This window comes from Drosophila mojavensis, unplaced genomic scaffold (genome assembly GCF_018153725.1).
Source record: "Drosophila mojavensis isolate 15081-1352.22 unplaced genomic scaffold, ASM1815372v1 contig_16, whole genome shotgun sequence".
Classification (NCBI taxonomy): Eukaryota; Metazoa; Arthropoda; class Insecta; order Diptera; family Drosophilidae; genus Drosophila; species Drosophila mojavensis.
The window spans coordinates 4,278,048-4,292,006 of record NW_025318693.1 but is presented as its reverse complement, the minus strand read 5'-3'; the positions used below and the strand labels follow the sequence as shown (position 1 = coordinate 4,292,006).

The 13,959-nt window shown below is 38.4% G+C and overlaps 1 protein-coding gene across 2 annotated transcripts in view; it reads left to right on the top strand.

The window, feature by feature from the left end:
- Positions 1-563: 563 nt before the first annotated feature.
- Positions 564-13,959, top strand: part of LOC6573467 (serine-rich adhesin for platelets) — a 35,760-nt gene continuing 22,364 nt past the window's right edge. For both annotated transcript variants that reach the window (XM_015166935.3, XM_001999512.4), the window contains exon 1: positions 564-1,685. The gene's annotated coding sequence lies outside the window, so the exon portion shown is untranslated. The remainder of the gene's footprint in view (positions 1,686-13,959) is intronic.

Here is a 13,959-nt window from a genome sequence, read left to right as displayed (position 1 = left end):
TATAAGTAGAAAATTGATAATGAAATCATAATATTGTAATAAAAAAAAAAAAAAAAAACTTGTAATTTGGCTAAACCATTAGTTTGATTTTATTATTAATATATAGTAGATATTAAAAATCAAATATGAATTATTAATATTATCAATTAATTATTTATCATTTAATTAGTTTAAATAATTCAAATAACAGTTTTCCGTTAAGAAATAATGTGTAAATATTTAACGATCCAAATAATGAGTATTTATTCACAAGCAACTCATGGTCACACTGGTTTTAAATTGAATGCAGCCCCAATGATCGTTCGGCAACAAAGCGAGCTGTTCTGATTGTTCGTCGTCTCTCATTCTCTTTCGTAGCTGACGTAAAACTGTAGTAATCGCTACGGAGAGCGTGTTTTACAAAAGAAAACCGTTAAAAAAGCTGCAAGCTTACCTTGTCTTGCTCTTTGTGCTGTTGTTTCGTTGGTGAAGTTAGTTTCGTGCTCGTCTCGCTTACCTATGCGAAGCTGCTGCTGCAACTTAATCGTGTCTCAGGTCGCACTCAGGCAGATCGTTTGGTTTTCATTCAGTTACGAGTGAAACGCGAAGAAGTGCAAACGTCTCAAGCGGAATATCAAGTTGTATGTAAGAAAGTTGCGAACTGAAAGGAGCTAACGAAGTGAAAGAAAAAGAAAGAGATAGAGATAAAGCAACACGAAGATTACAAAGTTGAATGAAGTTGATATTTGCAAAAATTCGAAATAAATCACGGATCTAACAAGTTCAAAAAAAACGCGAGACCTGTGCATGCGTATGAGAAATAATTTGCATAAAGCGTAGCCAAGACGCGCTGTTTAATTTAACCCACTTTCTAAACGACAAAAAACAAAAACAAATATAAAATCGAGAAAAATCAACAACAACAACAAATCCGAATCAAATTAACAAGCAAATAATATAAGTTTTCGAGTAAAAGAAGAAGAATGTGCCAGTGATATCTACAAACGAATTTGTTTACTTTAATTTTTTTTACACATTTTCACATAACATCCACGACAAGTTCTGAGCAAACTAAAACCGGCCACTGAATAAAAACAAAGGAAACAAGAGCTTTAGCAAGAAAAAGTTGACTTTGAACGCATTGAAATCAATACCGATATCGATATCAATACGGGACTCTACACACTCCCCACCAACGTCCGTGAGTCATTCAAAACCGCAGCAAGAAGAACAATAAGCACAACAAAATACACAAACAGACAGACAGCTATAGCACTTGCAGGGTATCGAGCGGAGCCTTTGGATTTACACATCCAGTGCCTTAAAACGAGTTAACGCGTGCAATCCAACTACACCAACAACTCCAACAGCAACAGCAACCTGTTGACCAACATTGGCACAAAGTTCATGAAGTCTGGAAAAGGTCTTGACTGAAATTTCATAATCAAACTCTGCTGCCAACAATATTTGTAGGCACTTTCAACGTGCTTCGTCTGCCGGTTTCACATTTCAGCTAAAACAAAAGCACATTTACACGGGCTCATACATACATACACACAAATACAACGCGTCTAGAATTTCTTGGATACACTTTATTTACCTGCCGGGCGCATTTTTGTGCTCTCAACGCTGACGCTGTAAAATTTTTGGATTTTTTGCACTTTTGGTTAAATATTTTTCTGCCAGTTTGCATAAATACCCAGCGGGTAAGTTGAAATTATGTCTAAAAAGATTATTCATATATTATTTTTTTAAAATGATAAATGATAAATTTTCCATGGGCATAAAAGCATTTTCTTGTAATTCGTGCTTAAGATTAGAAAAGCTTTGGGGATCAGCGAGCTTAAGAAAATATATCAGCATTGGCGTAAATGCATATCAATCAAACCGATCATTATTAATTACTTTCACAAATAAAATCAACATTAAGAAATACAAATATATAAAAATCTGGTAGAAACCTTTTTTAAGCCTTTTGTGTTTTTAAAACTATTTGTAGAAAATAATAAATTTCATATAAATAAAATGGTATTTCTTTATTGATAAAAATTCAATCATAAAAATAACTTTTATAATGAGTTTTTTGAACTCTCCAAAAATTTCACTAATATCGGGCAACTTTTCTTGTTATAAGTCAGGTGTGGCAGTTACCTTTAAATGCTTGACCTTTGACAGTTGCGGTCGCTCAGCATGTGACAGCCATTCAAGCGATGTAGATCCCATTACAAATGCTTATGAATGAAAACATGATAGTGGCAGTTGCTTCGGGAGCAACAACATTTAGTTTAAGGTGAAGAATGCCATTGAAAGTTTTTTTTTTCCAAAAGGAAAAGAAATTGTCAAACTCCATGGAAAATGTTAAAGCGTATAGCAAAAATTTTGCTACATAAACGAGTTTTTCTATGCGTTCGCCTTTTGTGCGAAAGATCTCGATGCATCTGGCCAATCATCGGTTTGATCATCATTGATGGATACTTCAACCGCAATACCAACAACAACAATATGCCATATATGTATATATATATTAACTATTTGCGAGCGAGCAAACCACAAATGCAATATGTATTTAAATAGCAGACGCTTTCACAAAACGTGTTTATGCGAGGAAAAAAACAAAAGCAAAACACCAAAAAGCAAAAAGAAATAGCTATAAATTTACATTTAAATTTCTTTAGCGATATTTATAAGATTCAGACAAACATGTATATACAGTAAGTATGTATTATTAATATTTTAAAAGGTTAAAAACAAAAACATATGTTTAAGTTGCAACAAACAAGCAAATACAACAAAAAGTTCGCCAATGATACGAAAAACTACAATTTGACACGAACTCTTTTCTTTGATATACCAAATTTACTAACTGAGATATTTTGGCTGTGATTACGCTAAAGGGGCGCAGAGTGGGTGGATAGGTGGTAGCAAAAGAGTCGTACTCTAAGAGTTACGAAGTCAAATTTCAAGTCAGCTCGGCCCGAAATAATTATGCACCATAAAAACGCCACAACTTTTCACTTTTCGTTTCTTCTTTTTGTGTTGCGACTTTAAACATTTTCAAATCACGCACTTTAAGTTTTTCATTGTTTATTAAATATTTACATTGTCTGGCTTTGTCGTTTACATAAGCCAATGCTCGTAAATGCAACTCCTGTCTATAATACACATGAGCTGACTTCACAAATTGTTTGTGTGTTTACTTGAAGACGCGCAGAAAACGCGCGCGTTTTTGGTTTAACCTAATAGCAAAAACCAACGCAACGTGAGAAATGCAATTCGTTAAGTGTAAATGATTTTACCGAATACATTTGATTTGAAGAATAGATTTTTAAATATATATTTGCACATAAAATTACGTTTAATGTTAATGAAACTTTAAACGCGTTTTTGGGCAGACTAATTAGGACAGCAAAGTAATTCAGCTTCAAAAAACTATACTTTGATTTTCAATTAATTCAATATGCCTAACTCATTAGGCAAGCAGATAACATACATATATCTATATATAAATCGGACAACGCTTATCAGCGTTAAATAATTGCGAATCAATGCGAATTCGTTTTCATATATGATAATTTCTTTCTCAATAATGTTCGGTTTCCTGTCTCACACTTGTTATTTTTGTGTGTGTGCGTTTTTTTTTTTTTTTATTATTATTTATTATGGACGTGTTGTCTCGCTGACTCTTTGGCAAATAACTCAAAGCCCCCAATGACCATTTCATTATTTATGCTGTAAATCATCTGCTTGTTGTACATTTCTTCACATATACATATATATTTTTACATTTTTTCGTATTTGTTTTTCTTGTTGCTTTTTGTGCGTCAAGTTTGGCACGACAAGCGAGGGAGAAAGTTTTGTTTCTTAGTTTTTTATATACATATATGTATGTATACTTTTAGCAAAAACAAAAAACAAAAGTAACGTTAACGTTATAAATTCAAACAAAAGGCAAAATTCCAAAACGCAGCAAAATTTTAAAGTGCGCATGCAAACACGTGATTTATATTTAATATATATACATATATGCATATACTGGGCTTATATAATATACACCTTTTCGAGTTTTTTTTTTTTTTTTAAAGCAAAGTGGCATTAAAAACGCATAACAATCAATTGCCAAAAACAAACAACGGAAAAAAAAAATCAGCAAGCGCTGACTACATATTAATCAAAAGACCTTAAGCTTCTCACTTGATTGAAAGGTGGAGAACGAAAGGTGAAAATTGCAATTGCTGCTCTTTGTTTTTGTATATCAACATCAATAAATAATTCGAGCTAAACTGCTCGTTGGCCCACATGACTTTGAAGAGTTGGCATAAAATTAGTTAATTTATGCCACAAATGTGGCGACACTTTCTACGAACCACACCTTACGACGGGCGACTGACGACTGTTGCGTAAGCGTTTATAAACGCATGCAAAACGCGTGCAGCAACCGGTGTGGCATAGCTGTTGGTCGCTTCGGTTACATCAGCCTAACCCTCAGCTTTCGAGTCGGGGTCAAAGTGGGGGCCTGCACTTAATTATGCATCTATTGATAATGGAAACACTCCCACCATCCTCCTGCCCCCTTCTGCCCATCTCAAGCCACGCTACACAAAAGAAATGGGGCACTGCATACAAATCAATATGAAATTGTAAATAGTTGAGGGAAAACTCTTACGAGCAGCAGCCCGACGACCCCCATTATTAATATGGCTGCGATTGTCTCTGGGGGCTTATCACTTCAGCTTCAGCTCAGGCACTTAATGCGACCGATGGAAAAATTCTCAATTGCATTGATTCAGTTTTCTTAAAACTCTTCAAGCTGTCTGCTGGCATATTTAATTCTATTTTTGAAAATAGCTCACACACTTCATGTACTTCCATTAGGAATGGGGAAATAGGGGTCTTTTCAATAACTACATATATACATTCATCTATATATGTATAAATTTTTATGTATATATTTTTAAACCATGCGAGTGAACAATTTCACCTTAACTTGCGTTTGCAGTCAATAAATAATATTATAACATTTTATATACGTAGCCATTACCAGCTACACTCGAGATGCTCTTCAAGATCTGCGTGCACAGATCTTGGATGTGTATTTGTATTTGTATCTTTGGCTGTGCTGTAGGTGTGTTAATTTTAATTCAATTATATTCAGTAAAAGTTTTACGATTTTCGGCATGAATGAGAAAATGCCAGGCGGTATAAGAAGAAAAGTGAAAAATGAAAGCGTTCTTAATTGCAAGAGACGCCATTGTAAAACAGTTTCAGTTGCTTCCAGTGCCTTTTCCCATTTATTTGTGCAGTTGGTGTAAGTGCATGAAATTTAATATTAAACAGCAAACAAATACAAGAGAAAACAAACACAATCAAATCGAATTTATTCGCGCAGTTACTTAGGCGAACGCGAGAGTGAACTGCAGCTACAGATGCAGATGCCGATGTATCTGGAGCTAAAGCTGTGATTGCATCTTTCACTCGCGGCAACACTTTCGAGCCGAGCAGACATTTTCCAATGTGCATTGAATATAATTGAAAAAGTGTAGCAAAGTGTTGCAAACAAAGCAGCCAGGCAATATAAATTGAATTACAATTTCAATTATGAACCGTTAAAAGCGGAAGAAAAGCCGCTGCGGACAATACAATGAATGCCTATTGAGAAAGGCTAGCAACCAGACAAAGCCGGCGCACAACTGTAAATGAGGTTGAGGCAGCATACAGATACATTTACAGATTTAGATACATACATATATTGAGATACAATCTGAAAGCCACTTCTTAGCATATCAATCAAAAAGAACAGTAAAACCGCTTCGAGCCTCGACTGAAATGCCTGACGATCAGCGGCATTACGAACTCACATCGTATTGAACGTCTCTCGGGTTCAATTTCTCAGTTCTCTTGGCTCGCTGTAATGACTGCCTAATGACTCTGTCCGTCCGAGCAGTTGTCGACCCAGCCACATGTGGGTCAACGAATTGTGTCGATAGATACGCATTTGACAAAACTGACAGCGGCAGCAAATTGTCATAATTTTGTCCAAAAAAACATTAAAAATATGAGCTGTCAATTTAGGACCGCGGCTCCATGGCGAAACACTGTCAGGCGCATCTACTGGTCGCTTACGTAAAGTTTATTGCCTGCACTTCGGCAAGCAACAAAATGTTTGTATCTTTAAGCTGCATGTTTTCTTTTTATCGCCGTCGTCTTGCATGACTGGCCCTAAGAAATCACTTTCAATTTTGGTACCCTGCAAGTGCCAACCGAATGGGCCAGATAGCTTGGATTGGTAATGGAAAAAGTAAATGTAAAAGATAAACTTATTGTACTATCTACCTACTCGAAATTCTCATTGCTCTCGCAACTTCTTAACAAAGCTTGCGAGTGAATATAACCAAATAATTGCAGTGCTATCGATTATGTTTTGCGCAGGGTATCTTCTAGTCGAACAACTTTTGAATAGTATAGTTTTATCCATTGACTTTCGTGTGGCTTTATATTATTTATTGTTGACGTTGGCTAATTGTGAAATGACTTTGAGCCTGGCTAACATATTGACAACTTAGCGGTGCTAAGTTTATTTTTTGGGTCTTGGCTTTACGAATACCAGCAACCTTGAATTGCGGTTGGCGACTCTCGGCGTGATTTCATCGCCGCTTCACACATCCGAACATTTCACCTACTCACTTGCTCATTATAATTTTCGTCGCAATTTTGGTGACTAAAGGTACAACAGGTTTACGTCTCTCTCACTCTGTGTATCTCTGTCTCTCTCGCCGTATTGGTAACATTCTCTTTCATAGTTCCGTTGATTTTCACTAGAATTGTTTTTTCTTTGATTAGCCATTCAGTGTAAAAGCAAAGCAGCTGTCATTTGCATCGAGGCAGAATTGCCTGGGTATTGCTCAAGTGTCTGGGAACAGGCTGTGGCCTCTCCGGTTTCTAATTGAATTCATTTTTGCACTTGTTGCAATTTCATTCGCATAATTGACGAAACAACCAGCAGCCAACAAAGCCGCATCGATTATTAACTCATTGAAGCGTGAACAACGTTGCTGCCGGTTTCCTAGTTAGCTGGCCAGACAGCGCCGTGCAAACAGCGTCGATGCTACAGTTCCGGCTATTGGTGAATGGCTAGACCCAATAATAATGGCCAATAATTACAAGCCACGATTTTGCAAGCCGACAAAAGAGCAATGCGACCGTACAGCTCGGACAACGTAAATAAAATCGACTAATCAATAAGAAAAACAACTCCGATTGCCGGCATATGCTGTTGCTGTTGTTGCAGCAGTTTCAGCTCTGCTGTTGTTGTTGCTGTTCCAATGTTGCAGGGCAATGTTGCCCCTCGCAATATATAGACGATTTATAGCCATGTGTAAATCCTTCATAGTCACGCTCCTTTCGCCTAAGCTTTTGTTTTTTAGCCAGATTGCCAGCAATTTCAACTCTGTCCGTCCATGATTTAGTGGCCCCTTTCGAATCGATCGCGTGATTCATGTGACTTGTGCAGCACGTGCAGCACGCAGCATAGAGCTAGCCTTGGCGCCGCTTTCCAAATTTGCCTCAGATAATTCTAAATATTTTACCACAATTTTTTCATCCTGTCGACAGCTTAAATACACTCTCAGCGCGTTCTACAAATTGCAATAGTTGGCTGCGTCTTGGCCCGCTCAGGTTGGGCGGGCAATTTTAAGGTGTGTTGCGCCCTCTCTGGCTGCTGCAAGTGAAATCATTTTGAAAGTAGTTTAGAGTGCAGCGCTGCAATATGTGCATTGTTCGTGACGTGACTGTGTGTGGGTGCTAAGAGCCTAAATGCATTTCACAATTGCTTGCATACGTAGCTGTAGTAGCAGAGCCTGGCCACGGGCAAACAGTCTCTCTGCGATTGTGCAACCTGTTTGAATCGTGCGCTGCAACGCTGCTCTCCCCACGCCTGCCTGGAAATAAAAGTGACTTAAAATAAGATAAAAGACGCATTTTAATACAGATTTAAGCATGTCAGTTGCATCAAATGTGGTTCTAGTAAACTAGATAGAAGACTCACAACTCTTAATAATATACACTCTCCAAATATTTCTTCTTCATGTCCGAATAAAATGAAATCTGATAAGTGTGCTTACATTTGCCAAAGATTATTATATAGATATCCCACACAAGTGAAACTTTCAGCAAACAAGAATTTCGTATTACTTATAAGATGAAGTAAAAAGTTAAAGAAAATCTTGTGGACAGTCTTAAAAATACAGACACTTCCACTCGCACTCCATCTACAGCTGTAACCCTTGCATTTTCCGCTGAGTCAGAGCCTCACTCAGAGGCTTACATATCGTGAGCGATTGCGTGACATGACCAGCACCACGTTCCAATGCCCACGTGAGATTAAGATTGAGTATTGGTTTTTCTCACAACTTGCCAGAGCCAATTATAAGAAAAACATAGACATGCATATATACATATTCACATATATATATATATGTATAAATGTTTATACAAAAATCTCCACGCATTGAGTCAGCGTAGCCGGCTTGTTTGCGCAACAATTAAGCGCAATTACAATTTTGTGCAATTAAATATTGAAAACCCGTTTGCCCAGCCCACCTCTGCCCGCCTGCCCGCCTGCCCACTGCTACTGGGCAACCAAATTTGAACAGACTTCCGCAGTTTTTGAGCTATTGGAAAACCTCATCTCAAGCGAATATGAATATAATGAAAAATATGAATTTAAACTTCAACTTCCGCTTGCAGCCCGATTCAATTGAATGATATGCTTTCAATATCTTTTGGTTCACATTTGATTGGCAGCCGTTGAAAAAGTTTTTAATTTGATTAAATAACCAAACTGACTATGATCGAAACTTATTTGCTGCAATTAGTGGGAATGTGTAATTGATACAGATGCAGCCTGCTTATGCAACCCGACAAATAAAGCCTTGTAACAGTTTTCGCTTTTAATTATCACCAAATCATCTCGGCTAAGTTTCAATTTAGGCTTCGTTGTTTACCAGTCAGTGTGTCCGTCTGTCTGTCTGTCTGTGTGTCACATAACACTGACGCCTAATGCTATAAGCCGATTTTGGCATTTTCTGAAACTTCCTGCTCATTATTATATCTGTCATGAGCACACACAGATCGCAGACTGGCTGGCGAGCTCCAATGGAGAATACTGAGCAAATTATGCCGAGCCAAAAAAAAAAAAATCCTATGGCTGTCATTGTGAGCGTGTGCGAGTGCGACTTGACACAGCTTTTGCAGCTGCCTAACGCACCAGAGTATCTTGTAGATACTTGCATATTTTATACACACACAAATGTGTACACATAAGTACATATATATCGGCGTATTTTTTGCGTGCTACGCGCTTTCCGCATTACAGGCAGTCAGTCATCAAAACGCTTCCACGCTCCCATCAAGATGAACGACCCCGTAACGGCCATCGACGTTTGCGTTCTTGCAGATACTTTTGAATATACATACATGTGCATAGATGCAGATACATCCCATCTGGCTTGCTGCGTATCTATTACGTGGCGTTCACTTATGCAGATCAGCTAGCACTTGAATGTTTTCAATTGCTTGCGAGTAACACAAGCTCAACTGCATCTGCATGGGCATCGGCATCGGCATCGCCAACAGCATCTGCATCGTCATCGATGGGATACTCTCATCTGGTAGCTTCTGCACTACATATTATAATAATTTTATAATGCCTGCGTTTTCAGCGTTTATTACAATTAAATGCGTTTGCCCTCTAATGGCCAGCCGCAGGGCCATCTAACATAATTAGCCACTTATAGAAGAACTGCACTCAGCTTGGCGCCTCTGGGCATGCGCACGGACCGAAGATGGCGTCGGTGGCGTCGCTTGATTGATTCGTTGTTTATGCGCACAGTGTTGCATGCGTGCCATGTGTCTAGCTCGCGCTCAAGCTCTTTCCCACTGACAAAGGCCAGACAATCAAAATATTTTCATATTGCCAGACATGCAAGCAAATAAACAATGCAGCAACATTCAAGGGGAAGGCTTTGGCTTCAGCTAAAACAAAGGTCATATGTGCAATTATTATTATTATTATTTTTGTTTTTCAGTCTATTTACATATAGCACATGTGTATATGTGTACATAAATGCATTACATATACACCAACACCAGTCTAATGCCTGCACTGTGCAGCCAATGGCCCCAAAGTTCAGCTCAAACTTTTTGCTTGACTTCATCTTCAGCTTAGCCTTAGCGATGCCTTTTTGCTGCTGCTCTGCAGCTAAGCGATATCGCCATAAATGTTTTTTATCGCGCTCTTGACCGGTTTGTACCGCTAGACTCTGTATAGCCATCGAAAGGCAGCCAAAACAAATTCAACAATAAATTTACCGCCTGCTGCAAAAACTGAATAGATTCAACGGCATATTTTGCAATATGACGAGGTCAAAAGGCGCATAGCTTAAGCTGTATAGCTACAAATTTACAATCAAATATATATCGGGCTACTGTAAAGCCAGCCGCATATAAAAGTCGAAGCCGCAGAAACGGGCCATAAATATGTAAAACATCGTTGCCATTAGCCTCTGCCGCAGCCTCAGCCTCAGCCGTAGCTGCAAAGCAAATAACAACTGAATTTGCTTTATGCTGCCTCCGGGTAATTTCTAATAATATTATAATAATGTGCGTCGTTTGCATGTGCCTTGGGCGATTTGTATACCCTATGTTTGAGGAATAAAGGGTATTATGATTTTGTGGAAATTTCTCATTTGAAAATCGATCACAATCGATCATTTTATAAAAAGAGAAACGGTCATCAATCTTGGGATGTAATGTATTTCGTATAAGTGCAAAGACAGCGATGGCTTTATATGGGGTATTCCCTCGTCGATTATCTGAGACTCTAGTTTCATTTTGCTGCTTATGCGAAGGCTAAGGTCGCAGATGAATGCGTGGTCAATGATGTGCTGAAGACGTGAGCACTGTTAATTCAATGTTAAATGCACAAGGGGCTAATGTTAGGCGAGCCTCCTCTACAGCTACAATAACAACAACAATAACAACAATATCGACAACAGCCTTAACAATGTCTGTGCACTTGAGGTGAAAGCAATGGCAATGAACGTTGATGTACATTATGTACAAACTTATGTCATCAATGCAAAGTCAAAGCCAAAGCCCATTGACTTGAGCGAGGGAGTTTGCTATTCAAATTAGCTAAATTGCAATGAAAGCGTAGCCAATATCATTGGCCTATAGCACAGTGAATGCAATGTGAATTGCTTAGACAATTGAGCGCATCATTTTGTAAAAAGCTTCGAGAAACAACGGTTTAACTGTGCAATTATTATGTGCAAATAACGAAATCTGCCTCAATTTTGTTTGTGTATTTAAAGTATTTATTCAAATGAGAAGAAATATGCATACATATGTATTGACTCCACTCAAGCTTAATTTCCTTATGTAAATTGTCAGGAAATTTATCTAGAATAACAAATTAATTTCTCACATAAGAAATATATAAAACAGCATCCAGCTACGTTTGTCAATTTAGCAAGTCTCATTTAAATATATATTTCTTTATTGTCACTCACGTTTCTCCCTCTTATAGCCTGTAGGATGCTGTCTATTACAATTAGGTGAACTCTTCCGTCTAGAAAATTGCATCATCATTTGGCTGACAAGGTGACATCATTTTCCAGCTAGTTAGACTCTTGCTCCTATTATGCAATTGCCGCCTATTGCAGCAGCTCTAACGAATGCACTTTTTGATACGCAATCAGCATCCGCATGTGTCGCACAGACAACGAGCGGAACTGAACACTTAAGGGAGCCCAATGAGCAATGAGGGGCCGAGGGAGTCGGGAAGCGCAGCTAATAATAGCCACAAGGGGTGCACGCACATAGAGGGAATCAGATGCATGGCTACATAATGATATAGGTCTAATTATATATGTAAAACTGCTGCATGTGAGCCTCAAGCAGCTCTCTGGCAAAGTCCATAAATGAGGAAGTCGAAGAGGAACTCCCTTACCCGCCGTAAATTCTGCCACAACTCAGAGACAAGAAAATGAAAATTAATTTCCATGCAGGCGTCTGCATATAAACATTTTCACTCAACAAAAATGCATTGATTAGGCGGGTGGCTGCACCATGGGGGGAAGGGGACAAACTCATATGATTCGTTTGCCACATGTTTAACGGTTTTCACCGTCATTTGATTTATGTTTAGTGTGTGGCAGCGACAACAAAGCCACAACTCAATTCAGAGATGGCAGAAAGCGAGAAAAATATTTCGATGCCATGTACAATATAAGCCCAAGCTTTTAATTAATTTAGAGTTATGATTATTTTCTGCATTGGTATGCCACATGCCACATGGCCCATGGCCCCAATTCAAGCCCAGTTTCTTGTGCATCGCTGGCAGCTGGGTCGATTCCGTTCCCGTTGCCCTACCCCCAAACTTAATCGTCATGCCTGGCTGCCAATGAAACTGAAAAATCCGCTACTTTTGCTTTTTTTCTCTCCCTCTTCAATGCATGGGCGTTTAATTAAGTTGGAGGTGCTGGGGCAACCAGCCTCTAGCTTGTATCTACCTCGAGCTATCTACATATGTATTCAGTCACATACAGTGAGCCGTGCTAACTATGCCATTGCCGCGCACAGTGAGCGTCACAATTATATGCACATCTCTTCTCAGTCATCTCGAAGTCTTTTATTACATTTTTGCAATGTTTGTGACTTGCTGCTCACAGCGGCATCTTAATAGCGGTTTAGCTAAACAAAAGCATTTGCTAAAAACACTTTGCGTTTACCTGCATTGCATAAGTGTGTGAATCCTAAGCAGTTAACTTTAAACAGTTTCCACGATCTCATTTACAAGTGAATACGAATATTTGAGTGAAAAGGTTACTGCAACCATTAATCAAATGTGTCATTCCTAAATGCCATATCATAACGTTGTCCTATATTGAGAGCGATATGTTGGGAAACGTAACCATAATATCTACATTCTCTTTAAAATCCTCTGTTTAATGGCAGTTATGTGACTGAATGATACGGTTCTTAATATGTAAGCAATCCGAATATAATACGCTTAAAATTAATCTAGTTTGCATCAAAATGAAAAGTTTGCATAGTAAAAGGCTGAAAGGAGGTTGATCAAAGATCAAGAATATAAAACTACTAATTTTATAGGGTAAAGATTTCTTGAGCATACAACGGTATACAGTCCGAATTATTTACAATATAAAAGAAGTAGACTAAGCTAAAATCTTAAGCTAGCTTTGCAGAATATGCTAGCTTGAAAATCGTATTGTAGGAAATTTGTATGTTCATTTAATTATTTTGTTTCTGGCCTAGAAGCACTCCATCAATTTGCTGCTTCTTATACGCAGCCATAATTATTAGCTACAGGGCTGCCAATTTACAATCTTTACGCAGTTCGTTCAACTTTCGATCAATAATGGATATTTGTTTAGTCAACAACATGTTCGTTCGGCTTCCAACTTTCATGCTGTGATCACATTTCGTGTTTCGTATCTCGCATTTCGATTTTCTCATTTATATTGCCGTATCTTTGAATATTTATCATGCTCACAATGCGTTCCCGCTAATTAGGTACCAAAAGGCAAAGATTTTCAATGCCTTTTGCAGTTGTCTTTGTTCAATTTGGCCAGCTTTGAAATGCAAATAAGCAAATGATTCGCATTTAGCTCACATTTGTGAAGGGAAGTTCTTTGTGTTGAAGCTCAAACTGAGCTGAATACATCACCAGTCCGGCTCTCGAAGCGAAGTTATCTAATTAAATGCGTCAGATTTAGCTAAGTGATTATTATTTGGCATAGAGTTGTGACGACGTCGAGGCTGCGGATGCTTGACTCCAATTTGGCAACCGGTCAAGGTGAAAGTTGCGACACCTGCCACCGAGTAGTCTATGGTTATCTCGGAGCAGCAGCTGCGGTGGTGCAACTGCCGCTGGCACTGGCACTGGCACTGGCACTGATC